We start from the raw sequence: 6,000 nt of genomic DNA, 5'->3' as shown, positions 1-6,000 counted from the left end.
TTCGGAAACTATTCCTGAAATACCTACCCGGCGGAGCGAGGCCGATACCACCACCCCAGGGGGAGGACGTAGAGAGGTAGCCTCCACCCCAATAGGTGGCAATGGGGAGGTACACCCGCGTTCCATGCCACAGCGATATACATCCCCCATGACCCGATGCCCCTCTTCTATGCAGCCGGACCACCAGGCAGTACTCAGATTGAGTGCATTACCCTCCGACAGAGAGAGCACTCGCCAGATTTGGAGTGGGACTTGCCCTAGGAATTCCCAAGTAGCCCCTCGGATGCAGAGTCCACCTGACCTGCCTTCACAAGAGGGAGAGCCACAGCCAGTGCTCACATTTCTACTTCACCCCAGGGGAGCAGCAGCACAGTAGTATCCACCGGATCTACAGTAGGAGGAGCGCCCATTGGATCCCCTCCTGTCACCCACATCCGGGAGTAGGTGTGTTGGACCGTCATCTTGACGACCTTCACCTGTGCTCCTCAGGAGGGCAGCAGGCCCCATGATAGTAGCCACCGGATCTGCCACAGGGGAAGAGACCACCGGTCGTCCCCCAGGTGCACTTTCCCCCAACAGCAGGAGGGCAGCAGAGTCCACCGGACCTGCAGCAGACGCCAGAAGGCCCGCTGGGACTTCTGTTGCCCCCAGGACGAGTGGTCCTCCGGCAGGGTACCCTGGACCTGTCAGCCCGAGGGAGTATCCACCGGATCTCCCTCTATCACTACCTCGGGAGGGAGCCTGGGCAGTGTCCCCCGGACCTGCCTGGTAGAAGGAGTGTCCTCCAGACCACCTTCCTCTGCCCTGTCATGGAGTTCCAGCAGGGACCATCAGGCCCGCCAGGCTGAGGAACAGACCACTGGTCGTTCCTCCTCCATGACTCTGGAGGCTCCCTATGAGGGCACTGTCTCTTGCTCAGCCCGCCTCCCTCCTGTGGCCGAGTGAGAAGCCCCTCCCACCCCCTTCCTGTGGCCCAGTGAGAAGCCCTTCCCGCCCCCCCTCCTTCACAGAGAGTGGAGACTGCTTCCCCACAGGATCCCCGCCAGAGAGTACCTGGGACGAGACCACCCTGAGGCCCAGCCCCGGACACCCCCAGTAGCTGACGGACTCCCCCAAGGCGAGTGGCCACAGTCTACCCCTGACAGCCTCCTCCTCTGGGCGAGACTGTGGCACCAGGACAATGGCGGGCGCCTTGCAGGTCAGCCCCCTATGCTTCCAGCAGCTGCTGGACTACCCCAGGGCAGGCAGCTGCAGCCAACCCCTGATGGCCCCTTCTGCCAGGCGAGACCGCAGCCCCAGGACAGCAAGGGGCACCCAGCAGCTGGCCCTAGGCCCGGACCAACCCAGGTCAACCCCCAGGACTCCCACCTCAGCCAAGGGCAGGCGCCGTGCTGAGTGTCTCCTAGCCCTGTTCAGCCACAGTTCAGAGGGCCACCACACTCCCAGGGCGCCCACCAAGAAAGGGCCGCCCATCACCCCGCCCACCAGCTCAACCCAGACCCCCAGACCACGCCACAGAAGACTCACACCGGAAACACACCCCGGATGGCCGTCCTTCCACATCGGGCCATCACCTGCGGCTACCTGCGCTGTAGCCCCGGGCGCGCCCCTCATGCCTACTGATGACTGGCCTACCCTGCAAGTCACAGTGTTACAGCCTCTGTATGTGCACCCATCCCCCTTCCCTAGAGAATCGCCCCCCCCCCTCCTCGTGTGTGCCTTCATTCTTCCCCTGAGTACATCCCCTTGTGTGTGTCCCCCCCCCCAGGTGTGTGACCCTTCCTTTTGCCCCACAGGTAATATTCACACTCCCCTGTGCAGTGCCCCTGACCCTTCACCTGTGTATCGTGACCTCTAGGTCTTGCGAGTGGTGATATACAGTGGCCCTCTACAGTGGAATATCCACCCAGAGATCCACACCCATCCATGTAACATACTAGTGTGACAGACTTCAGTGCAGCAAGCCACCACTGGGTTGTCAGGTGAGATGTTCCCTCCCCGTGTGATACATACCCGACCTGACTCTATGTTCCACGTACAGTATTGTAATTCATAGTGTTTAGTGTTATATTGCGTCTGTACCACGTAGGTGTGCTGTATCATGATATACGGTATCTTGTGTTGTATTGCGCTCATGCTACATGTGTGTATTGTTTTGTGATATACCGTGTCGTGTGTTATATTGCGTTCATACAACATGTGTGTATTGTTTTGTGATATACCGTGTCGTGTGTTATATTGCGTTCATACAACATGTGTGTATTGTACTGTGATATACCGTGTCGTGTGTTATATTGCGTTCATGCCCCTACATGTCTTGTATTGTAATAACTATAGTGTCATGTGTTATACTGTGTTCAGGCCACTTGTAATTCACTGGGTCGGTCAGGATCACTTGATGGTCATGATCGTCAGCTTTTACCCTCCCGGAAGAGAGCTGAGAGCTCATATAGTCTGATCGAAGGGCAAGGCTGTGACCATATACACGCACACACCCGTCCCCTTGCTCAAGGGAGACAGTAACCACCCACTTCGTCAGTGAAACTTTTGCATCCTGAGCGGGGCGCGAACTCCCGTCTACCAGATGGCAAGCGAGAACGCTACCACTGAGCCAGCGAGCGATGTGTGTATTGTATCGTGATATTATAGTGTAAGTGTGTTCTGTATCGTATTGTGTCATATTGTATACTTGTATTTTATATAGGACTGTCCATGTGCATGTGAACAGTTGTACTCTGTAAGGTAATATACATGTAGATTTGGTTAGCCTGTGTTTGAGCCCTATCCCCTTGTTTGCAACCTCTATCCCGGTCTAGAATAAAGAACCCAAGGCCCGCACTGTATCTGAATCCAAGAAGTTTGGCCCGGAAAACACTGCATAACAATTCCATATTTAAAATGGCATGTTTTCAAATGCCGCACGTCTGAACTTCTCACACGAGTAAGAAGAGACTGAGAGGAGACACACCTGCTCCCTATCGCTGCCTCGAGCCAACTGACGGCTGCAGGACCCTGTGACTTCATACGCGGGCTGCTCCAAAAGTTTATTCAAGTGTGAGATGACTGTGTATTACTTAGACTGTGATCTCCCCTTACACTCCACCTCCCATTAGGGATCCTTTATGATGATGCTTTTAAACTATCTATGATATTCTCTCTTAGAATTGTGGATATCATAAAATATATAGGAACTCATTGGTAATATGATAGCTTCAAGTGTCATTGTTCAATGGAAAAAAAAAAAAATACTGAATCAATGTAAAGAATACACATCATTGTAAAAATGTATAAAAGCATGGGATATTACACTGTAAGGTGTAGAAATATTACTGGTATTTATTTTCAACCTGTAGCCTACATCAGTGATAAGACAAAGAATTGATGTCAGTTTTTCCAGGATGAACAAAACAACATAAAAAATAAAGCATCTGAAATACCATCCCAGCGGGATCCCCCTCCCAGGACGCAGTCGCAACCCCACCCCCACCCCCACCCCCACCCAAGGAACACACCACGGAGAGGCAGGTAAAGAGTGTGCCAGGTCCGAGCCAGACGGGCCCAGGTACGCCACGGCCCTACGCCTCTCTTTCCCTCAACACGACCAGCAGCAACTACACAGTACCAGCCACGTACATCTTGGCCGGACCAGCCTTCGCCAGGATTGGGGTGGGACTTGTTTAAGCACAGTCCCAGGCAGCACCACAGTATCGGCCACTGTCCATACTGAGGAAGGATCGGCCACTGTATGACCTTCTGCTACTACCCCCTGCAGCAGCATGGCATCGGCCACTGTCCATACTGAGGAAGGAGCAGCCACTGTACACCCTTCTGCTGCAGCCGCACCTGGAGTCAGTCCCGCAGTGCCAGCCACTGTATGCCCCGGGTTGGACGTGATGGCCACTGTACTGACATCGGCTGACAAGCCAGGGCGAGGTAGAACCGCAACATCTGCCACTGTCCACATCAGGGAGGGAACGGCCACTGTACGCCCCTCATCTGCCCCCGCCTCCTCCGGGAGCAGCACTGCAGTATTGGCCACTGTCCATACCGGGGACAGAGTGGCCACTGTATGCCCTTCTGCTGCTGCCCTCAGGGTCTGCAGAACTGCGACGTCGGCCTTTGTCCACGTCAGGGAAGGGTCGGCCACTGTACACCCTTCATCTGCAGTCCCTAGAGTCTACCCATCGGAGGAAGTCCCTGGCGTGGCCCACTCACCATCCAGAGGCCACGCGGGACACCCCTGTACCTCTCCCCACAGGTGTGGTTCCCAGGAGGAGCTGCCATTCGAGAAGTGGTGGCAGGGCCCGATCACAGAGGAAGGGATCCACGCCCTTTGGATCGCCCCTGGATGACGCCCGATGCTGACGGACGCCACCAAAAGGAACGCCACAGATGACTCCTGACAGCACCCCAGTCTGGCAGTGACCACAGCCCCCCGGACCCCAGGGCGGACCCTCCTGGGTCCCTCTCACTGGCAGCCCTCCGCCCAGAGCAGGAGACAGCAGGAACAACTCCTGGCCCTGTTCGGCCCCAGCTCCGAGGGCCACTCACCAGGTCGAGACTCCACCAGGAGAGAGCCTCCCTGTACCCCGGAGCACAACCACGCCCGGGCTACGACGCCTCCTGTAGTAGTCCCGTGCCCCTTACAGGAAAACACGCCCGAGGGCCAGTCCCCTACGCCCGGGCGCCACCTTGCTTGAGCCCAGGTTTCGACAGCCCAAGATACCCCCTAGTGCAACCCCAGTGTCACACCAGAGAACAAAAATTGACAGTGCCTGTGTTGTGTGCTTGTACTCGGAGTAGTGATACAGTGAAGACTGACGGTGATTATATCTAAAGACAGTGGTACCTTAACATACAGTGCGAGTTACCTAAGTTCGGAACCCAAGAACAATACACTAGGACTGTGAGGAGAAAGGACTACATGGACTGTGTCTTCAACCCCTGTGTACTATTGGTGTATATTGCTGATTAATGGTAATCACATTCGTATGTATGGTGTGCTGTAAATACTGTCTCTCAAAACCTGTCACTGTACCTATGCCTTGTATATGATTGTATGTGTATTGTAAGGAAGTCGAGTTAAGGCAATATATGTGTAAAGGTAGCCTGCCGAGTTTTTATGCCCTGTTCCTCTAATAGTGTTTTCTAGTTCTGGTCTCGAAAGAGGACCCCACTTACAACTAAGTGTTCTTAGGGCGAGAAGTCAACCTAAAATCACCTAGCATAACAGCATCAATGCTCTCCTTCCTTCATATGACACACCCCACTGGATTTGTTCAATATGTCATATGCAGACAGTGAATTGCCCACATCCTGGAAGAGTGCAGTCATAAGGGGACTTTCAGGTGTCGTCCGCTACCTAGCTGGTGAGCCCTAACTCGGTCCTAGACCTGAAAAAGTAACATAACTATGATGACTGTTCGATATGTCTGGATAAACTTATAAGGGTTAGCAACACTATAGACCATTAAAGCCATTAAAATACTCGTTGATAAAAAATATCACACCCATGAATGAATACTTTTGACTGGCTATATAGCATATTCGTACATTGGGCTTCCATCCAGCAATCCCTAACACAGTCATTTCGTTGTGTAACTGATGAGTTCAGTGCAACTGGCATTCATATCTATATTCGTATCGTCATTTTAAGTAAGAATAGTGCTTTCTTGAAGTTTGTCATAGCCGTAGTTGTCTGGAATTTAATATTTGCCAAATACTGCCACTTGACATCTGTTTCTATACTTCATAGGCGACCGTCCCCATGGTGGGATAAAACAGCTCACTTTTCGCTAGTTGTAGGTGAAGGCGGATGTATAGTACATACGATTCATTTACTAAACCATTGTGGCAATTAACCAAGATTTAGAAGTCCAATATTTGCATGATTCGTATGATGTAGCCTGCCTTGATTTATACAATGAGGGAAAAAAAGACAGTTACAAGTTAGCCTAGAGTGTGTGCTGCTACATGAGCGTGATTAAACTACTTCCTTCA

This window comes from Coenobita brevimanus, chromosome 32 (assembly GCF_032717465.1).
Source record: "Coenobita brevimanus isolate Jiangsu-jjx chromosome 32, ASM3271746v2, whole genome shotgun sequence".
NCBI classification, from domain to species: domain Eukaryota; kingdom Metazoa; phylum Arthropoda; class Malacostraca; order Decapoda; family Coenobitidae; genus Coenobita; species Coenobita brevimanus.
The sequence above is the reverse complement of the archived record's forward strand: the minus strand, read 5'-3'. Positions refer to the sequence as shown.